This window comes from Equus przewalskii, chromosome 22 (assembly GCF_037783145.1).
Source record: "Equus przewalskii isolate Varuska chromosome 22, EquPr2, whole genome shotgun sequence".
Classification (NCBI taxonomy): Eukaryota; Metazoa; Chordata; class Mammalia; order Perissodactyla; family Equidae; genus Equus; species Equus przewalskii.
Window position 1 is genome coordinate 49,004,774 of NC_091852.1, and position 22,943 is coordinate 49,027,716.

The window sequence follows — 22,943 nt, forward strand, 5'->3', positions numbered from 1 at the left end:
CTGGGTAATCTTCATGAGTTTCTGGCATCATTGAATTTATGTCTTTCTGTTTATGTATGTATTTGGCTGGGTGTCTGCGTCCACATGTCTCTGACCGTGTGTGGCATTCTGCTCTGTCCTCTCACTTTCCCTGCCTCTCTCCCCTGATGCACCCCAGCTGCCAGCACTATTTACCGCAAGGATGGCTTCCCTTCCCTTCTTGATGTCTGGCTTCCCATCAGTCCACCTGCCTGCCCAGGGCCCTGCCCCTGTGGCCTCTGTAGTCAGCTTGACCTTGGGAGTGATACATTCTGGAAAGCCCCTAATATGCCCCTTGCCTCGCCAGGGACTCGGAGAAGTTTCAATAGACGAGGGTTACAAGGCAGGAAAGGGGGGCAGTTGGCAGCACCCACTCCTCCTCCTGGAAACAGAGCTCTCCCTCTGGCCCCTTCCCAGGCCCCCTTTTTCCTTCCCATGCTCCCATCCAGACCAAGTATTGAGAGTCCTGACCCCGCTGTCTCTGGGGATGGGAACAGACAGTCCTCTACAAGCCAAGGGAGACCTGGTAGGGATCTGGTCCTCTGCATCCCCCAGGACCTTACATGCCTGCATTGTGCTCGTTCCTCACATCGCCACTCGTTCTCAAGGCTCTCCCATCTTTCCCCTCTCTGCAGTAGACAGAGGAACTATTCTTGTCCTTCCTTCTGTGACAGGCCTGGTCTATGCCATGGGCCCCTGAGCCCAGGTCCGAGCATTTGTCTTTGGATAGCTGCTAAAGAGCAGAGGCCCAGCCACCTTCATATGGTACAGAAAGCAGCATCTCCATGGGGTTTATTCCTGTTCTCATCCTGTGTTCATTGCCCTCCCTGCGTGGGCTGCAGTCAGCAGGTACAAAAATGAGACAGCCGTGGTCTCTAACTTCTAGGACTCAGTGTTTAAGAGGAGAAGTGGTTTTGTGGAGAAGCCCCTCTCCTTCATTGCAGGTGGTCAGTTGCCTGAACTTCTCTCCATAGAATTCTGAAGTGCCCTCTGCTGAGCCAAGAGAAGGGCTCCAGGAGGTCACGGCTGTCCACCAAGACATCATGGCACCTTAGAGGACCATAGGTAAACTCCAAAGTTTCCAAGCAAGCGTTGATGTATTCCTAGTATCTACAACCAATTCTGGAGAGTAAATAGTTGACTTTGTGCCCTGCCATGAGGCTGTTTATTCTGATTTTACCTCTCTTGGGCCTACGAGGAGCTGGAGGGTGGGCGTTGTGCTAGGGTTATGGGATGAGCAAGGCTTCATCTTTCAACAACATCCCACAACATCCAGGATGAATCATAGGCTTTGACCCTGTTTTCTCTCAGCTCTTGCCTTTGCTGAGAATTGAGAATCCTGAAGCTCTCGATTCTACCTCATCTTTCTGCTCCCACCTCTTTGTTGTGGGTCTTGGTCACCAGCATAAGGCAGTGCTGGCTTGTGGCAGGTAGGATACATGGGAAGGAACTGCTCTACCCTAAGCCAGGATGTGTGCACATTAACCTTGGCTTCCCATCTGCTGCTGCTGTGACCCTTCTGGGTCATTCCCTTGATTGTAGGCCTCCCTCTTGTCTCCTTGCTCTGTACTCTCTGCCCAACTTCCACCAGGCATGGAGGATGTGCCTGTCACAAGACCTCCTATGATCTTTGAGGATGCTTTAGGAAAACACCTGGAGAGTGTTAGTTCATCAGGCTGGGGCCTTGTGCCTCCTGACCCTGGAGGCCACAATAGGGTGTGGGCCTCCATCCCTCAGGCATAGAATCACTATTTAGAAGAGGGGCACATTCATGCTTCTTCCTCTCCTGGCTTTTCTGCATCCTGCTAGCAGTGGACGTATTGTGCTAAGTGCTTGGGTGCTGTCAGCGGAAGAGTCCTGCCACCATCACCTCTTGGTAATGGGATGATGAATCATCCTGGATTTCCTTAGGAGTCAGTTGAGTCAGGATCATCCCACAGTCCCCCTTACCACATTCTAAGGAAGCTGCAGTACTTCCTATACTTCCTACAGCTTGGCCCCTCTTGTGTTAGTTCATAAGTTGGCAATGCATAGGTGCTACCTTCTGAAAGATGATAGGTGTCCAAAATAGAGGTCCATCTCATCCACTCAGGGCAGTGTCTTTGTCTTTCTGTGTCCCAGTTCTCTCTTCTCACTTTCAAGCCTCCCTGTTCCCTGGCTGAACACTAGGATGCCCCCTACACCTGCCCTGTTTCTCTCTTTCTAGCCTCATGCTCCAGGCTCTATTCATCTACAACTTCTCTGCAGTGTCTCCTACTGCTCCAGTCTTCTAAGAGCACCTGCTTTCATACACGTGATCAGCAATGTCAACCACCTTTTTATCTCCACCTGGCCTCTCAGTTGGACACCTATTCCTTAGGCTCTAATAGTAATTTGCCATGAACTTCCAGAACCCATCTCCAATTCTGGATTTTGGTTTTGATTATCCATACCCCTCTTTCCACCACCGGTCATGTTTCGTTCCCAGCTGCTCACTTACCCTTTTGGGCCTTTGCCCATACTCTCTTACATGTGAGAGAAACCTTTCTTCTAAGCCACAAAGTCCCTCCTCATTAATGCTACTTTCACTCTACTTAGCACCAGTGAATTGTCTGTGTTTTTAGCCAGGGTCAACCCCTGGGCAAGGGCATTCGCTTCCATCCCCTGACCTCTACACCACCACATTGTTCCAGCAGTTTTCCCCTTGCTCTCCTGCATCATCAGTTTATCTCTCCTGACTGCATCATTTATGTCAACATCCAACATGCTATGTCTCTTGGCTGTAAAAACAAGCCTGTCTGGGTCTTCCTTCTACAACTATTTCCTCATTTCTCATTTTTCTGCATGTCTGTGGAAGAAACCTTGAAGGAATTGATTACACTTGCTGTCACAAATTGCTCTCCTTCCATTTTCTCTGGCATCCACTTCAGTTGTACCTCATCTCCTTCATTCACCTGAGTCTCTTCTTCTCAAGGCCCTAAGTGATCTCTCTGTTGCTAAATCTAATGGTCAACTCTGAGTTTTATTTAGTCAAATCACAACTTTTCATGCAGTTGATCACTTTCTCCTTGTGATACTTTCCTCTCTTGGCTTCTAGTATCCCACACTCTTCTGGTTTTCATCCTGCCTCCCTGGCTGCTGCTTCTCAGTCTCTGCTTACTGATTCCTCTTTTTTCCTCTTCCAATGTTCTTAACAGTGGAATATCCCTGATTTCTCCTTCAATTACATTTATTACCTTGGTAATATCATCTAATTTCATGGTTTTATATACATCAATCAATCAATCACCTGTAGCCAGGACCCTCCCTGAGGACCATCAGGCTTCTCTGTTGAGAATAGACTTTTGGAGGCATGGTCTCAGGAGGAAGTAGAGAGATCAGCTATGATACTATTGCTATAATTGTAGCAGCAGAGGGAGTGAGCAGTGGTCATGTTCTGAATTCATTTTGAAGGTAGAGACAACAATATTTTCTGATGGATTGGATGTGGACTGTTAGAGAACATCAAGATGACACTAGTGTTTTTGACTTGAACAACTAACGAGAGAGTTGCCACTTACTAACATGAGAAATACTGCAGATGGAGCAATTTGGTATGTGTGATTGGGTGGTCATGGGGGAACAGGGAATCAGGAGTTCCCTTTTGTGATGAAGATTGGACACCCAAGTGTGTATGTTGATTAGATAATTTGGGCATGTGAGACTGTCTACCCCATAAGATAAGGATCTCCATGTGGGCAAGGCCTGTGTCTTGGTGACTGTGGGTCTGGCATAGTCCCTAGCACATAGGAAGAATGCAGATATTTTAATTGTTGAAAGCAAGATGCCTCTCAAGGTTATTTTTATTGTGATACTTTTGTGTTAACCTCCTCATCAGCTGAGTACTTCCTCCTGTGGCAGGACCGCACACTCCATAGCACTCATCCCATTGATATAATAATTCATCTGCCTCCTCAGTCCAGACTTTGAATTGAAGTACTATTAAGGTATTACTATGCGCCACCCACTCTCCTAAGCCTGGTGGTTATGACGCATTATTGCAATTATTCAGGAAAGAAAGTTTGAAAAGCAGAACTGTAAGCAGAGGCACTAAAAGTAAAGTTGTCAGCCTGAGAGATACCAAAATTAGAACACAGTGACTGACTTGATGTATGGTCTGAGCCGAATGTATAGTGCTACCATTCCCTGACATTAGAAAACAGTTTGGTGGGGTGGAGGGTGTTTGGAAATTTTGAATTAATTTGCATCATCTTTGGAGCAAGATGGAGTTTCCTCCCAGCTCTTGGCTGTACGTTTGGAGCTTAGAGGAAAGACTAGAGCTGAGAAATGGCTTTGGGAATCACCACTGTTAACAGTAAATGAGGTTTGGGGTCTAGATGTACAATTGTCTCCCATTCCCAGACGAAGAAACCAGGGCTTAGAAATGTGAAGTAATTGTCAAATGTCAGAGTTAGGATTCTAACTCTGGTCCTTTTTTCCACATTCCATCCTTGTTACTCTGACCTTAAAATCTGCATCCTCTCAAAGTGTCATGCATTTGGCCTGATAATTGTAAAAAGACATGCTCGAGGATTTTGTAATGTTTTCCTTGTGTTGTAGTTTTGCTCCCTTGGTTCATGTTTATCATCTTTCTTTGCCATGATTCTCTGGCCACTTCAGCCAGAAGTTTCCTTTTGAAGGGAAAAGGATGACCCACATCTTCTCATACTTAACCTTGCATTGAGAGGAACAAGCACAGCCTTGGGCTGTGCTGTTCTGCCATGGCTCAGTCAGGGTCTGGGGTTCCAGTCTTCCTTCCAGGGAGATCGATACCTGCCCCAACCCAGTTCACGGGAGAAGGTAGGACAGGGTCCACTCTGCCTCCTCAGGAGGTGAAGGGAATATGAGTCTGATGGCCATCATTAAGAGATGTACTGTGCAGCCAGGGTGAGAGAGGCTGCTGGTGGTAGTGGGTCACCCATGCTGCAATAGTGCTGGAGTGGAGACAGGAGTGCAGTCTCACTGAAGAGGAAGCAGGAAAGAGCTCTAGGAGTATCTCAGTATGGAGAGTGATTCTAGAGGCCTCCTGAAACAGATGTATAGGAGGAATTTCCTTTAGGTTGTGTGGAGGGAGTGTGTGGACAGGATACAATTTGGAGGAGCTTACATTTTTTAGTGGCTGCTTACAGTTCTCAGCTTGCCTCTCAGCTTCCCTCTTGGGTTTCTCCATTTCATTGCAAGGGTTTCAGAGAATTTCACAGTATATTTCCATTAATGATAAAGAGATATTTCTCTGAAATAGTCAATTATTGGACATTACTACAGAAAGATAGAGGGGCCACAGTCTGACTTCAGTTCTGAGCAGCTTATCTGGTTGTTAGAGACTTGTGTGTAGCATTAAATTCTAGATTCCTGGCCACTTTCTGTGTCTGGTGAATGGCACAGGACACTTTCCAAAAGACTTAAAGTTTCCTTTTGACAGTCAAGGTGAGTGGTTCTGCTGCATTCCGAAATGCAGTGGGTTATAATGAAGCAAAGGGGAAGGATGACAGGAATCGAAGGCTGGAGCTGGTAGGCTTATGTGATGCCATCTTTGGTTAAGGAAAGGACAGGAGTCATCTTCTGAGAGGAAGGCAGATCCTGGGAGGGGATACCACGAACTGAGTTCAGCACTATATAATATATTGGAAGCGCATAAAAATGTACATATATATATAATTATATGTAAATATTCAGGGAGGCAAGGTTGGTGGAAAGGAGACAAGTGGAGAAGGATCCCCGTTGTAGGTGGTATAGAGATGAGATACAGCAGTAGGGCCAGGTACAAGCTGCTGGTAGTAACTTGATAAGCTTGGATGTGTTTAGAAAACCCGTTGTGTTTGTGGTTCATTCCCGGAGGATTCAGTGCTCAATTCACTGCTCTTAATCATGCTATGGGCAAGCATATTGAGGCTCAGATTTACTCACCTCCTGCCCCCTAAGGCACTTGATGAGTTGGCTTCCTGGTTGTAGCTTGTTTTGAGTTCAAAAGAAATTGGCTTTGCTGCCTTATGATGCCCTGGTCAGGAACCTGTCAGGTTCTGTCCCAGGTACTCAGACCTCCATATACATGCTCCTCCTCCCTGCTTCTCTCCCTGCCTGCTCTTGGGGGTGGGATGGGGCACAAGTCCTTCCCCATGTCCTACTGTGATCTTCATTCCAGGTGTCACTCATTCCATGCAGCGGAGATAGGCAGTGGAGGTGGGATATAGGCAAGAAAGCTACAGCAGCCTCCCAGATGAGTTCTCCAGAAAGACCTAACCACTAACCAACAGGGAGCAGAGAGGGGGAGATTGTGTCATTTGCTTTTGACATCGTGTCATATTAGCTCTGGACTTTTGATAAACCCCAAGCACCTCCTTAAGGGTGGAACACTGTGACACTCCTCTAAAAGCTTCCCTCCAGCTTGTGGGCCTACACAGAAGTCCTCAGTGAATTGTGCCTGCGTGAATCTTGGCTGCTTCTTCTTGTCGGTACTGTCCTCACGTCCACATTACTCCTCTGGGCCCAAGGACATCACGGGACGCCGCAATAGAATTCAAGCCTGACCTTTACATTTAATGCACCTTAGACAAGGGCCTTCATTCTCTGCTTGAGTCCCTTTATCCACAGTCCAGGGTGGGGCTGGGTGGAGTTGTGTGGAATGCTGACCCAGCTTAAGTGTGGGTTAAGCTCATTCTCTAGAGAGCGAGGACATTTTAGCCTCCCCCATGCCTTTCCTTAACCCTCCCCAGTGGAGAGAAGGCGCAGACAGACCACTCTTTGCTTAACTTATGGAGTGTATTTCGGGTGGTGCTCGTCCGCACCTGCACAGTAAGGAAAGTGACAGTATCAGTCCTCTTCAAGGGATGCAGGCGTTGGGAGCCTACAAAGTCTGTTGGTTGCACTGGGCTTCTTGAGGAGGAGGCCAATGTTTCCCTCTGAGGGGACAGTTGAGAGTTAGGGTGGGTTCCCTGGTTGGGTGGGGGCACATGCCACTCGAGGACAGTGGCGAGGGCAGTGGTGGGGGTGGCCCAGGACTGAGGCAGAGTGGAGTTGGTGGGAGTGGGAGCAGTGCTGGAGCCTACCGTCTGAGGAAGGAGGGTTATCCAAGAAGGCCAGGCTCACCTGCTTCTCAGTGGGGGGAGATTGGGCCTTGGGGTCCTCTCTTGTCTTCTGTCTCTTAGGTCGCCCCGTGGGACTTTTGGCTGGAGCCAGGCTCTTTTCTACATTTTGTGTGGTGCTGGCCACTTTCTCAGCTGTGGAGAACACAGATTCCTTGTGCCCTTTGCCTTTTGTCCTGGGGTTAATCCAGTGCAGAAAGGATTTCATCTTATTTCTCAAGCCAGATTCTGGAAGGCCGGGCCTCTTGTAAGGATGGGCTGGCATCACCTGCCCCTGCAAAACCTGACCTGGCCAAGTTTGGCCCTGCCGTGGCTGACCCTGAATGAGTTGGCCCAGGAAAGGCTGGGCCTGGGATGCCTGGGGCACCACAGGCAGGGTGTGCTCAGGCAGCCCTGCTGGTTTGAGGATGACACTGATCTTGGTTTGACTGTTTGGCAGGTCATTCTTCTCGGGTTGCTTCCCCCCAGGGACTCCTGGAGGCAGCTCCGGGAGCTTAAGCTGAGGGCGATGCTGGCGACTGTGTGGACAGGGAGCGTCAAGGTGAAAGCTTGGTCTCGGTCGCCAGGGGCTGTCGGGTATCCTGTGCAGAAGCATGCCTTCTGGCCTCTGGGCTTCAGCAGGGTGGCCGTTTTCTCTTGTTGAGGAGAGCCCAAACCCCGCATCCCCTTCTCCGAGGTCCCCTGCTGACTTGGGTTTCCCTGGGTCCTCTCTGTTTCCTGCCAGCATGGGGACTTGGGCTGAGTCCTTGCTCTTGCCAGGGCTGTGGGGCTCAGGGCTCCAGGGCTGCACCGGGCTGGGGTGGTTCACACTGGCCTCCAGCTGAACGCAAAGCACCTGGGCCTCTGTTGCTTCCTCAGTGGGCTGTGAGATCTTGGAGGCCCAGTGGGCAGAACCATGGGGCACTGCTGTGGAACTAGGGTGCTTCTGGCTCTGCTGTACTGCCTTTAACTCACTGGCCAGCTGTTCTCTAAAGTGGAGCCATGCTGGATCTGGGGCACGAAGAGTGTCTAGTCTGCTGGGGAGTTCCTGGAGCAGTGTTTTTCCTGGCTTGCTTAGACTCCCAGGAGACTCCTGTGTGGATGTGTTCTCTGGGATTGCTACGGATTGTTCCCTGGACGCCTTTGCCCTTATGGGAATTCCCAATTGTATCTCTAGGATCTTCTTTCTCAGATGGAAATTTAGTTTGTCCCAGATGGTTTTTCTTTTTCCGTTTTTGCTGGGAAAGAGTCGTCCTGAGCCAACATCTGTTGTCAATCTTCCTGTCTTTTTTTTTTTCCCTCCCCGAAGCCCCAGTACAGTTGTATATTATAGTTATAAGTCCTTCCAGTTTTTCTCTTTTTTCTTTTTGTGAGGAAGATCAGCCCTGAGCTAACATCTGTCACCAATCTTCCTCTTTTTGCTTAAGGAAGATTGTCCCTGAGCTAACAGCGGTGCCACTCTTCCTCTATTTTATATGTGGGCTGCTGTCCCAGTATGACTTGATGGGCAGTGTGTGAGTCCATGCCTAGGATTCAAACCTGGGAACCCCAGGCTCCCGAAGCATAGCACGGGAACTTAACTACTACACCACCAGGTCAAGCCCCTTCTAGTTCTTCTATGTGAGCTGCTACCACCACATGGCTACTGGCAGATGAATGGTGTAGTTTCTGTGCGTGGGATTCAAACTTGGGCCATTGCAGCAGAGCACAGCGAACTTTAGTTACTAGGCCATCAGGGCTAGCTCCAAGATGGGTTTCTTGAGTGAGTAGGAGTTGGTGGGCTCTGTCTGGCTTTCTAAAGGCACGGTCTCGATCACTCCTTCCACCTGCACTTCAGCCTGGAGCTCATCTGCAGAGTCTGCACAAGTCTTGTTGGCATCTTGAAAGCATGGCCCAGGACTTCGACACTGCTCTTCAGATGAGGTCACCTGAGTCACGGGTTCTTTGGGGAATCCGACAGGCCCAGGCACCTTCTCTGGGGTTAGAGCTTGAGTAGTGATTGCTGGGGCCGTGGCCCGGAACAGAGCCACATAATAGAGAGCGGGCAGCCCTGACAAGAAGGCCAGATACTTGTGCCGTAAAGTCGTCTCCAGTTTCTCAAGGGCTCCCTTGGACAGGGCCCGGGGCAGCTTAGGATGTTCAGTGACAGCATCTGCAGAGGCTCGTTGCTGCTGATCGAGGGCTGTTGGCATCCAGGGTGTAACTTCCTGTTGTAGATCAGAGTCAGTGGCTGGCTGTCCCTCGAGGGGCTTGCTTTCTGGAATGCAGGTGAAGGGAGCCCCTTCCAGGCCCCCGGGAATGATGCATTCCCACGAGCTGTAGACACAGGCAGGGACCTTGCCCTGGTGAATCTGCCCACGTTTGGAGTTGATGTGACTCTGCAGTATTGCCTTGGCCTGGTTGAGGAAGTGTGGCACAGGGCCTGACACTGGGTCCGTGACGGGTGAGAATGGGTCACCAGCCCCTATGACCTCTAGGGCTGTAGGTTGGGGAACAGTCACATTGGCCTGGGCCGTGCTGTTCCAGGACAGAGTCTGCTGGTCAGTGGGGGACAGGAACAACTGGATGGACTGCTGGATCTTCTGGGGCAGGCCCCAGCGATGGTGAATCAGCTGCCTCTGGAGGTGGAATCCCAGCAGCCTCCGGCCATGCTCCGGGAAGAAGCGGAGTTCTCTGGTCAGGACTGAGCTGGACTTCCCTGGCGAAGAAGTTTTCCCAGTCTCAGGAGACTGGGCTTTGTCACAGAGCTTATACTGCCCGGGGCTCTGAGTGTGCTGAGATCTCTGGAAAACTGCTGGCAAACCCCACTGAAGCTGGAGCTGCCTCTGCCGCAGATGCCACTCCAGGGCTTGACACTGGGCCAGTGTCAGAAATGGGACCTTGATCTGAGCTTGTTGGTGGTCAGACGGAGCGACCCAATTTGGGGAAGATGGGGAAGAGGGTGGGGCTGAGTGGGGTGGAATTTTAGGTGGCAGAGGGAAGGAGAGCTCCTTGAAGAGAAAAGGATCCTTCAAATGGGGCTTGGACATGTTCCCATTTATGGAAAGGCCACGAGAGCCAAAGAAGATATCAACCAGGGACTCACTGTGCAGAGAAGGGAGGCCACAGAATAGCTGGCTATATTTCTGCTCCAAAGGGCCCACTGCGTCATGAGCCTGTGGCCCAGGAAGTGGCTAGAGGCCACTGAAGTCTTTAAGGGCTGCGGAGTGCAAGGCTAGAGCCATATAGTCTGGGATTTGCCGGTAGTGATGTCTTTGTTCTGGGTCTACAATGGACCATTCAGAAACCCAGAAGGCCTGAGTGGGCTGGCCAGCCATACATGTACCCCAGGTCTGGTAGGAAATGGTCCCACATTCCTCAACAGAGATCTGAGAAGTATTACTCTGGATGAAAGAAACTGGTTGGTCACTTACAGGTTGGTAAAACAATGGTGGGTTTTTTGCATAAAGTGCCTCAGAGACTCCTCCACTCATCGGGGGAGCCCCCACCTCTGGAAATGCATCCATTTTCTTATATGTACCTCTAGAAACCTCAGGACATGAGGACTGAGGAATGGCAGGTGGGCAGGGAGGACACTGACCATATGCAAGCCCACAGGATGTGTCAGGGTAGTGATTTCTGGGTTCTGGGTCAGCACCTGAGAATTCACTGGTGGCTGACCATTGTTCCCACAGACAAGGCTGGGGTTGCTTTGCATCATATTCTGCTGGTACCCTGGAACCACAGGCTCCTCAAATCTTGAAGAAGACACTATCTCTGGGCCCTGGGCATCTCTAGCACTTGCAATTCCTGCCCCTGCTGGAGGTGTTCAGCCCAGTAATGGTGGAGGCTGACTGCACCAGCGGACTGGGCAGCGGACTGTGTTAAGGATCTCTGATCCGTTAATTGCAACACTGTGGGGATTTCAGATGGAAGTGAAAGCTCTTTGGATTGTGGAGAAGGATGCTGCAGACTCTGCTCGAAAGACACAGTAGACAGGGACAACATCTCTAGGCAAGAGGAACCCTGCGATGGCCTCGATGAAGTGGAAGATATCAGGCTGTTTTCACCCGCCAGCAGCTGCTGAATCTCCAGAGCCAGGGCATTGCAGATTTGGCAGCAGGTGTCTGCACACAGGAGCCGTCGCACACTTCCCTCCCGAGGAAGCCAGCCCTGGCTGGGAAGGGAAACGTGGCAGCTGTTACTGATGGAGTGACACTTGCCTCTTTGGAAGTGTGTGGCCTGGAGATTGGCACTGCCCTCCCCTATCCCTGGAGGCCCTCGGGCCTACACTGCCTGGGTGTTTACCCATCTACTTTTCTTCCTAGGAAAATGGCTTTTGGTAAGTTGTGGTGTGCTGCCTGAAGTTCTGGGGCTTGTTGGGCAAGGTGTCAGAGAAGCCGTGGGAGCGCAGGGCCATGCGAGACCCAGTGGTGGGGCGAATTCTCTGCTGGCCTGTGTTGAGAAGCTGAACTAGGATAAGCAGAAGCCAGTGGTAGCTGATGTGGCATCACCAGGGGGAACCTGGAATCAGTTTCATTTGGGGCTAAGAAGGCCACAGCCTGCTATACAGTATTGCCAAACTGTGGAACGTGAGGTGCTTGTGGGAACTCTGCATTCTGGGGACTCTGGGGTGCACACAACATCTCTTGGGAGCTAGCCGCATGCTCTAGAGATCTTAAGAAGAGGATGAGATGACAGGCTCCTGTCTGAGGGTTGTCTCAGGGACTGGCTTCCCTGAAGACAGAACCAGAGGAGGTAATGTCAGCAGGGCCCAGCCAGACTCTGAGGGGTCTGCCCTTGAAAGGGTGTAGCTGTAAAGAGAGTATGACATTGAGGACTTATTTATGCACTTCTTTATCCATTCTTTCAACTCAGTAGCTTGTCTTGTGGCTGAGTGCAAGGCCATGTAGAGTTGTTTATGAATCATGCACTAGTCAATCCTGAATTCCAGGACCAATGTGAGCCAGGCTCGAGCAGAACTGGGAGACTTCTCCCTCCGGAGATGTTTTTTCCCCCAGTGCCCTGGCAACCCTCTCCACCAGTGCACCAGCCTCCGCTGTGTCTTGCTCCCTCCTTGCTATTATCTGTTTCCTCATCCCTGCACCCAGTCAAGCAGAGAACTCATCACAGGCCAGGCTACCAGTAGAGAGACCGCAAAGAGCAAGAGATCACATTTTCATGACAGAGAGCAGTTCCCATGGCTTCTTATCTTCCTCCTGGGAAATTCTCCTGGCTGAGGAAACAGGAGACAGTGTTATATGGAATGGGAGAGGATTCAGGGACATCCTATAGGAAGCTGAAGGCCTCTGAATGAGAGGAGACTGGAAACTCCAAGAGTCAATGCTGTAAGACATGTCTGCATACAACTTAGCCAGTTACGATGTGCTGTCCAGGACCTGGGTCATCAGATCATCACCAGCACACTGTGATTGATGCCGGATCATCAGATGCCCATTTCCTGGATGACAAAACTGAGAGCTGAAGTGACTTCCACAGTGTACTAAAACTAGTAAATGACACAGCTAAGAATTCTGCTCTACTTCCTCATTCTTCCTTCCCATGAGTAAGGTGAAGAATTTTGGAACCTTCCTAGGCTCTGATTTCCCACCCAAGAAAGTCTTCTGGGAGAAGTTGTCGACTTGTGAAGGTGGAGTCTTCAGTGGTGAGAACACTGGCTCATGGTACCAGGGGTCATAGTGGGCCAGAACTATGGGAATTACACACAGAATGGAGGGGTCAGAGCAGAGATTGGGATTACCTCTTGGTCCTGCCTCTCTAGCTCTTTGCCTCGCTGTTTGGTGATGCTTAAAGACAAAAAAGTTAGAGTTTGAAGCTGGCGCTCCATTTTCTTTGTCATGTCCAAAATGAGCCAAAGGAAATATTCATTTCCCAGTCCCTTTCTATATATCTCTCTGTATTTTGCTGACTTTCCTAACTTTCCTTTCCACACTCCATGTTATTTCTCACCTCAGCATTTCTCTGCTTGCTTTTGATTCATTTTGAGGCTCTTCCATACTCTCTACCTCCCAGTTATTTCCCAGGGGAAGTTCTGCCTGACGCTTATGATGAAACAAGAGACAGAGTGGAACAGATTAAAGGGTGTATAGGTCTAAAGCCAAAGGACTTCTGCTTACAATTGCCTTACTAGACTGCCAACTGGAAAAGTCCCCCATATTGAGAGGTCTACTGAGATCCAGTGAGTAGATTCTAGTTCATCTCCGTCTCAGCCCAAGCCTGATAGAGAGGTTCTTGATTTTCCAATTAGAATACACTGCAGGAATGGCCTGGTAAGGAATTATTTCTAGACTCTGAGAAGAGCAATGCCATATAAGAGTAACTGAATTTGTGGTATAAAAATTGAGGGAGGGGATGGGTACAAAGAGAGACTCTGACAAGCTTCTTATCTGGGACTTAATTGGTTCAGTCGTGGTCATAGTGTTTCCCTACCTGGCAGCAGCTCCTTTTCGGTTCCAACCTTAATCCATCATAACTCCTTTTCGCTTGCCAGATAATTAGGGTAATAATGAAGATGGAGCCATAAACAAAAGTAGGGCTCAACATGGTCTAAACCTCATTAGCATGAGGAGATCAACCATCCTTCTCTCTAGGCGGTCAGGGTCCTGGTGCCTGATGACTCCCAGTGGTACGCCTCACAGAAGACAGAACCAGGTGAGCGGACTGCATCACAGAGCCCTTCTGTTTCACAAGCAGGTGTAGTGACAGAGTCTTGACCTGTCTTCAGGAAGCTTATGTGTTGATGCAGTCTGTAGGTGAGGGTGTCTGGTTGTCTGTAAGGGTTGCCGAGCCTCAGCCCAAAGGTGCCCGCTCCCAAGCAGTGTCTGCTCCCACTTTGTCTTCACTCTCCACACCCTACACCAGCCCGGTGGCTCAGCTCTGTCCTTCATGACAACTGTCTGGTCACCCATCCCCAGAAAACAGTGTTTAGGGACACAGGGCACTTTTGAGGACGAGTGGCTGGGACAGAGGAACCTCCACCAGCTGCTGCCCCCATACTGGAAATATGTCCTAGAAGCACACACGAGATGAGGGAGGGCAGAGTCTGGTTATGCTTGGAAATGGAGAGCTTTTTGTTACAGGCAGTGGGCGACAGGCAATCAGAGGTTTGTGAAGGGACCAAGGCTGATGTGGCAGAGAAAGGCCAAGGTGGCAATACCTTGAAATTTACATACGTGGAGGAAGTCTTCTGTGTGGTGAGAAGAGATTGTAAATACTGCCTTCCATGGAGGCGCTAATGAGACTCACTTACTTTAGGAGTTTGTAAGAGTTAGTTTTCTAGAGCTGTTTTACCGTGTTAGAGAATTCTGTCTGCTCGTGGAGATGACTACCTGCAGAGATGGGTTAGTGGCCACTTCTTTTTTTTTTTTTTTTTTTTTTCTGCTTTATCTCTCCAACCCCCGCCCCCCCCCCACCCCCGCCGCCCACCCCCGCCGCCCACCCCGGACACAGTTGTATATCTTAGTTGCAGGTCCTTCTAGTTGTGGGATGTTAGTGGCCACTTCTGACTTAAGGTAATAAACTAGTTGCTGATCGTGGTTAGATCTACTCATCTGCTCTGGATATATGCTGTTTCCCTGAAGGAGATTCTTTTGTTGTTGTTGTGTTTTTTTTTTAACCTGGATTTTTTGACGTCTTTGAGCAGGGCACTTATTTTCTAATTGCTCCCTGTGTCCCATCACTCCTATACTCTGTGCATTTATTTCCATGTTTATGTTCCCTTCTTGACCTCTGTGGATATTGTCATATTTCTCTAATACTCCAGGATTCTGGCATTTCCTTGAGAGGATCTTGGCCTAGTGATCGTGGTCTGTCACAGCCAAAAATCCTTGGGCTCACCATCTCTGAAGAGGCTATTTGGTCCTCCCTGTAGCATCCAGTCCTCCACCCAGCTGGCATGGTTAGCCCTCAGTCTGTGCTCATCCCTAAGCTGGGCAGTGTCAGGGGTACAAAGACATATGAGTCATGTTGCCTTCTTGCTCTCAAGCCATTTAATCTAGTTTCCAAGATAAGACTAATTCACGTGAAGCAAGAGCCGACAATCTAGAACAAATAGAATTATATACTCACTTGTGAAGCCCAGGTCACACACATCCCATTTCAGAGGAGGGAAGGTATAGTGAGGACCAGGGTGGTCAGACAGGGCTCCTGCGTAGAGTGACGTTGGAGTTGGTTCTAAAGGTGCAGGCTGTGAGGGAAAGGAGGTGTTCCAGGTGGGGGAGAAACTTACCAACAGATGCAGAACCCTGAGGAATGGGGCACGGAGTGTGTCTGGCAGTAAGAAGTGCATCTATCTCTAGCAGAGGTGCAGGTGGGCGAACTCAGGGGACTTGTGGGGAAAGACTGGAGGTGCAGAGGTGCGGCCTGTTGATGAAGAGCCAGTGCATTTAATTGATTTCAATTACTGAACGTAATTGGTATTTTAGAAGTAGGCATACATATACATGGTACGAAATTCCAAACAAATAAGAAAGTATGTACTATGTATCTTTCCCACCCTTTTCTCCCCTTTTTCTTGCCTGTGTACCTTTCAGAATTTTCTTTCCATTTATCTTTCAGAATTAATTTAGCATAGGAAGCATAAATAAAGTGACGTTGTTTTCTTCAGAAATGGAAACATATGATAGACACTGTTTTTCCTCTTTCTTGTTTTATTGAATAATTGGAACATATCTTGCGTATATAATTTTCTTTGATGGCTCTACCATGTTGTTTGATAGAAGTGCAACACAACTTTTCTTTAATCCCATATTCGTGGATATTTAGTTATTTAAAGTCTTTTGATGTGAATAATAATGCTGACACAAACCTCATGTATATAAGTCCTTGTGCACGGGTATGAGTGTATGTATATATAGAAGAAATTCCTAAGAGTTGAATTGATGGATGAAAGGGGATCAGTATTTTTAATGTTGATATTGTCTTATTGCCCCACCAATGTAGGAATTTGCACTCTCACCAAAACAGTGTAAGGTTGCTTTCATTCCTTGCTTATTGATTCAATATTATCAAATTTTTTATCTTTGTCAACTGGAGAAGTGATAAATTGTATCTTGTAAGTTTACAAATTTGTTTTAAGGTAGGCTAATCACTTAATTACATAATCACTTTTATATGTTTATTTCCTCTTCTGTTAAATATCTGTTCCTATTGTTTGCCCACAGATTATTGATCTTTTACATATGGATTTTTAAGTGCTTTTTAAATTAAGAAAATTAGCACTCTCTATTTGCATTACAAGAGGCACCCAGGTGATCCTGGGGGTACCTGGGGTACCTCCTAGTGACGCCATGCCCAGTGGTCAAAGTTAATGGAGAACCCCTGTAACCTTCATTAAGCTGGACCACCAGGGGCTGGTATCCCTTGGGTGTGAAGGTTTGGGTCTCTTAACAGGCATAGAATATCAACTGGCTGAAGTGCCAGTTGGAGGTAAAGGGAATAAGTCATAGAGGAAGGGTGGTAAAGAGAATTCTAGATTCCTGTCCCCTGGTCTGCATACCCTGTGTAATCCTTCTTTGAGGGGTTCCCCTTGACCTCTTTACCTGTAAATATGATAGGATATCACACATGTGATTAAGCTATTGCCATATGGCAAAAATGAAGGGATTTTGCAGATGTAATTAAGGTCCCTAATCAATTGACTTTGAGTTAGTCAAAAGGGAGATTATCCTGGGTGGGCCTGACCTAATCAGATAGGTCCTTTAAAAAAGTGTCTGGAGATAAGAGGCAGCAGCAGATGCTCTCATGTTGGCCTTGAAGAAGCAAACTGTCCTGTTGTGGAGAGGGCCATGCAGCAGGGAGTTGCAGGCAGCTCTAGGGACTGAGGACCTCAGTCCTACAACCACAACTGCCAACACCCAGAGGCTGTAGAAGAGGACTCTGAGCCTGAGATGAGGTTGCATCCCCGAGTTCAGCCTGGGGAGACCCCGAGCAGAGGACCCAGCCAATCTGTACCTGGACTGCTGACCCACAGCAACTGAGGTAATAAATTTGGATTTTTTGAAGCCGCTAAATTTGTGGTGAGTTGATACACAGCGATAGATAACTAATACAGGAAGGAAGTAGTAAATGCCAGCTCAGCCCCAGGACCAGTTTCAGACTGTAGCTTTTATGCAGATTTCCTGCCTGGTTGTGAAATGTCTCTCTTTCTTCCACTGACTGCCCTTTTCTTTCATCTTCCTTTGTTCCGTTCTTGAATAGAGGTTCTTGTGGTGATGTTGCTCGTACTCATGAAGACTCTGGTTTACTTCTGGCAGTTGCCCCGTTGATGTTGGGCATGGCTCTGTGACCGACTTCAGCCAATGAAATGTGTGCAGAAGTGGCATGTGTCATCTGTGGACAGAAGCATTTAAGCAAGGATTCCCCTTGCTGTCTTCCGTGGCTGGAATGATCATGGAACATGTGTTGAGATGAAGGAGCATGCCCAAAGATCAAGGCAGCCTGAAATGTTGAGCCACCGTATGGAGCACAGCTGTGCTAGAGACTCGCCTGGACCCACAGCAGGCTTGGTGTGCATGGGGAATAGAATTTTGTTGCCTTAAGCCACTCAGATTTGGGTGGCATTTGTTGTTGCAGCGTAACCCAGCCTATCCTAACCAATCAGGTGTCTTGGTGGTGGTTCTCAGGTAGTAGAATAGGGAGATGAGATTACAGCAAAACTAGGGGAGGAATGGATGTCACTTCCAGATCTTGGATTTAGAATTGGATTTTGTTGGGGGTGGGGGTGGGGTGGCACTGTGGCTGAGTGGTTAAAGTTCCATGCACTCTGCTTCAGTGGCCCAGGTTTGAGGGTTCGGATCCTGGGTGCAGACCTACTCTGCTCATCAGTCATGCCATGCCTCCATGCCAGTGGAGGAAGACTCGCATGGCTGTTAGCTCACTGTGAATCTTCCTCACACACACACACACACACACACACACACAGGTAGAACTGGGTTTTGCTGTGGATTGAATTGTGTCCCCCAGAATTCGTACATTGAAGCCCTACTCCCAACATGACTGTATCTGGGATAGGGTCTTTAGGAAGTACTTAAGGTGAAATGAGGTCATCAGGGTGGGGCCCTAATCAGACAGGACTGGCCTCTAAGAAGAGGAAGAGGGAGAGATCTCTCTCTGCCGTGTGATGACACAGTGAGAAGGTGACCCTCTGCAGGCCAGGAAGAGAGCTCTCACCAGAACCTGACCATGCTGGCCCCTTGAACTTGAACTTCTAACTTCCAGAACTGTGCGAAAATAAAGTTCTGTTGTTTCGGCCACCCAGTCTGTGGTATTTTATTATGGCAGCCCAAGTGACAAAGACAGGTGTGGTAATTGCTAAGGCCCTGAGTAGTCTCTCTTTGGGGAGAGGTGAAGTGTTTTGGTTGTATAAGCAAAAGTAATATTATGTTAGGTAACACTCTTAGATTTTTAAGAAGTTTAGGGTTGGGAAGAAGAATGAATGTTGATGTTGGATAGCCATAGGGTGGACTATAGAGGTAGTTATCATGTTTTCACTGCCCACAAGCTTAACCCCTTTCTATGTTTGAGGAATTTCCTGCTTTATTAGTCTTGGTCACTGGAAGAGCTTGCCTTCCATCACAGAATCCCCAGAGGTCACATCCTAATTTTCCCAGCCCGCTTTGCAGCTAGGACTTGGGGATATGACCTAGGCTTAGCCAATCAGAAGCACCTTCCAAGGACTGTGACAGGAAGCTGGTAGTGATGCCAAGGAGCAGGGTTAGTGGAGCATCCGTTTTGGCGGTGGTAGGAATGGTGGCGGAAGTGATGTCTGTTTTCTAGGGGCAGCTGTGGCCGTGATACCAGAGGTGGAATCTGGCAGGCTGACCACCTAAACTTTGTGGCAACAGTACAAGTGGAGGCCCACTTACCATGTGTCTAAACATTGAAAAGTTATAAATCAAGCTAACAAATAGTCAAATAAACATGTAGCTATCTAACTACCTTGAAAAATCTAATTTCAAAACAATTTGAAAGCCAGGTTCAGATTCAGAATTCTTGGACTCCTTGGAGTTCCATGATGGAATGAGGTGGTAAGGGGACAGCCAAGGTCCAGTACCCTACTTGTCCCCTTCCCCTTCCTGCCCTACCTTCCTTCCATCTTGTGCCAGGATTGGCCTCATGTCCTGCGGGTGGACACTGCCGCCCCATAGATACAAGCTCCTTCCACGTTTCCTGCAAATAGCTACCTCTTGGCCACCCTCTCCACCTAGTAGTGTGCACATCAGTGACATAGTCCATCCCAGGAAGGACAGACCTGAGCAAGAGGCCTGCATGGACTCTGGAAGTTGCTTGGGGCCCCTGGGGCAGGGCATTCTCTGGCTTTCAGTTCCTGAAATGTGGTCAAGAACGAGAAGCATGGGCCCCCAGTGGGTATGTCCTCTCAGCCCCGTGTCCTCTTGCCCTGTGTCTGGAGCTGTGACTGGAGGAGGGCTGGAGGAGGGCCGTCTAAAACATGGAGTGCTGGGCAGGGGCCCCAGGCATCTGGTCGTCGGGGTGGCACTGGCATTTGGTATCACCTTTCAGTGGTGCCGCCGTGCTGTCCTGGAGGGCTGTCTGCATGGTCCTGGCTCTACTACATGTCTTGAGGTGGCTGTCCACTTTCCGGGTAGGGCAGTGTGGAAACTGCTGGAGTTAGAGCCATCCCACTTGGGCAGGTTGGGACGCAGGGCAGCTCACATCTTCTGCCTCCCCATGGGAGCACAGGGGAGACTCTAAGGTTCTAAGAACAGAAGTGGCTGAGGGGTCTGACTCTCCCAGCTGCTTGGATCCTTAGAGGCTCTGTGTTTGCCCTTGCCCTTGGCCCCAGTCCTGCCTGTCTCTGGCCCCTCAAGAGATTGAAGTGGCCCCTAGAAGCGAGTCCTTCAGGAGTCTGATCCTACCCCATCCGTCCTGAGATGCTCTCCCCTGCAGACGTGGCAGCCAGGCTGGCTCAGAGGCCACCAGAGAGGTCCTAGCTCAGAAGCCTGCCCCCTCCCCCAGAAGCCCCGCCCACAGGACCCCTAGTCCTGCCCCTGCCCTCAGATTCCAGCCCTGTCCCTCCATTCCTCCTTTCCTTTCTATGTCACCAGGTCCTGGCCTCTGATACTCCCCTGGGAATGGAAGTAAGGACGTGGGCATAGCTGTAGCTTGATCCCCTTCTCCACTGCCCACTCTTGGGAAAAGTGAGGCCTGAGCAGACCTCCAGAACCCATGCCCACTTCCTCCGGGAGGCTCAAGCCATGGGGTCCTACCTGAGGCCTCCAGCTTCTCTCTTTTTTTCCCGGCCCTTCCTAGCGAGCCAAGCCTTTCCAACCCAAGTGGACATCCCAGCCCCCAGCCCTCAGCCCTCAACCCTCAACCCAAGTGCTACTGGTCAGGCAGACTTGGGCTGCGACCTCAGCCTTGCCACTCACTAGCTGAGTGGACTTGGGAGGTCAGTCTACCTCTGTGTGCCTCAGTTTCCTCATACATAGAATGAGACTAGTAATCCAGTGCTCCTAGGGTTGTCTGAGGATGCAGTGATGTAATGCACACAACGGGCTCAGCTTGGAGCCTGGCACCTGGCCAGCGGCCCAAAGTAACAGCTTTCCCTATTCCCTGAGGGCCACTTCCTCGGACCTGGCCCTGCCCTTTGGTTCCCCATTTTTACTTAGGAGATGGGTCCACTGAGAGAGGTGTATGCATAGTGGCTAAGACTTCAGATTCTGGAGCCAAACTGCCCAGCTGGGACCCCCGGCTCTGCCACTTTGCCAGCTTGCAGCCCGGCACGTTACTTCACCTCCACACCTCGGTTTCCTCAGCTGTAACCGAAGCATGATGACGGCACGAAAGCCGCGCCCGGCCCCTAGGAGTCGCTGGTGGAGAGTTAGCTAGAACCGCAGAGCCATGTCCGTCCACGTGGACAAAGTCCCAGGGCCATCGAGGAAGTTCTCTGAGCAGAGAGGGGCCTGCGTCTTCCTGCAGAGGGGCTCGAGGGACACTCCCCACTTGGGAGCCCTGCTCCTTTGTGAGACTGTTATTTCCAAGGGTTTCTGGCTGTTTCTGAGTTTCCCGGAGACCAGAGAAGGGGGGCCAGGGGTAGGGGTTTACCGAGAAATCGAACTTGAGATGGTAAAAATATGATCGAAACCGTCTGGGACTGGCTCTGACCAAACCCTTACCCACGCCACAGCGGCAGCCCCGCTGTCTTGAGAACTGGATGTGCTCCAGGTGTGAGCGGTGGGGGCGCATCGTGGGAACCGGCGTGCTCCGTTCCATTTGTTGTTAATCAAATGTGTACTGGGCTTGTTCTGTGCCAGCCCCACAGGCATGTTGGCAGTGGAGATGGACAGGCCCAATCCCTTTCCCTGGGAACTCTATCGATAGACAGGACAGGGAGTTTTTGTCCACTACATAGCGGGACATAAGACTGGGAGCTCCCTGAGCAGGGGTATCAGGTCCCTTTAGGCAGTTGTTGGCTGCTGGGACCACAGGCCTTCAGGGGAGGGAGGTATCACACAGCTGCTGGCCTTAAACCCTGTAGCAAGTGCCATGTGCCCTAGAGAGGAAAGTGTCTACAAAGAAGCAGGCAGGCAGCAAGGTCCCCGTATTGTGGTCGGGGAGCTAGGAGTCCACACCACTCTCAGAGAGCCGGCGGCTTCATTGTTGTCAGGTCAGCAGGTAGGCTGCTGGCCCGCCAGAACTCGGGGTCAAACAAGATCCAACACTTGTCAGGGCATCAGAGTGAAACAGGGAGCAGGTGTTGATGAGATGAAGTCAGAGTGCTGAGAATGTTTGAGTGGGGCGGGACAAGTGGCAGGTTGCTGGGCTAAGCCCATGTATCTGGCAGGGAGATAAGGGGGTATGATGCAGTGCCCAGGAGGGTTGGTGACTGGGGGTGGGCAAAAAAGGGAGGGAGAGGTTTTCAAGTTGGCTGTCTGAAACTCATGATGCATTTTGTTAGAAATGGGGGTGAGGCCCTCAGTAGAGTTTTCAAAGATTTCTTTATCCCAAGCAGTAGATAACCAGAATATTGATAGAAAAAACCTAAGCTGTGGGTCCTGAGAGGGTCTTTCCAGAGAGAAGGAAGTGGGGGAGGAGGTTATAGCATGCCCTCCTTCTTTCTTAGTATGGAACTAACTGGAAAAAATGGGGGAAATGCAGCTATATGGTGCATCAAAGTCTGACATAAGATAGGTGTTCAATACTTGGTCGTGGTGGTGTTTGTTTTCTTTTTTATTGAGGTAACATTGGTTTATAACTTTATGTAACTTTTGGGTGTACATTGTTATGTTTCAACTTCTGTATAGACTCCATCGTGTTCACCACCAAAAGCCTAGTTTCCATCCAGCAGCGTACACATGTCCCCCTTTCTCCTTTTCTCCCTCCCCCACCCCCTTTTCCCTCTGGTAACCACCAATCTGTTCTCTGTATCTATGTGTTTGTTTATCATTGTTGTTTTGTCTTCCACATATGAGTGAAATCATACGGTATTTGGCTTTCCCCATCTGACTTATTGCATAGTTTTCGACAGCCAACTTGAAAACGTTTCCAGCCAACCCTATTGTAAATTGGGTTTATCCCTATGAGCTTATATCCAAGATTGTCAGAAAGTGGGAGGAAAGAACCGGGAAACAAGTAGACTATTCTCAGTTGTATGATTAATAAAAGTAGTGTTTCGATTTTTGACTTAAGTGCCCAGAATTGAATTTTTTGTCAATGACTAAGAAGGCTGGCATCATATTGAATGGAAGAGTGCTGTAATTAAAAATACTTTGATATATATATGTTAAAAAAAAAAAAAGAGGGAGGGAGGAAGGCAGGAGGGAAGGCACTGGCTGGAGAAGGGGTGGCGAGGGCTGCATGCCTGCCCACCATGGGGCTCTGGGGTTC

General features: G+C 49.4%; 1 long non-coding RNA gene and 1 pseudogene across 1 annotated transcript; one reads left to right on the plus strand and one right to left on the minus strand.

Moving 5' to 3' along the window:
• Window positions 1-3,850: 3,850 nt before the first annotated feature.
• Window positions 3,851-13,869, minus strand: LOC139078656 (protein SPATA31F1-like; annotated as a pseudogene).
• LOC139078657 (uncharacterized) lies at window positions 10,513-18,349 on the plus strand. The gene is made up of 2 exons (XR_011531683.1): window positions 10,513-17,075; window positions 17,295-18,349. It is a non-coding gene; the product is annotated as an uncharacterized lncRNA (long non-coding RNA).
• Window positions 18,350-22,943: the final 4,594 nt, after the last annotated feature.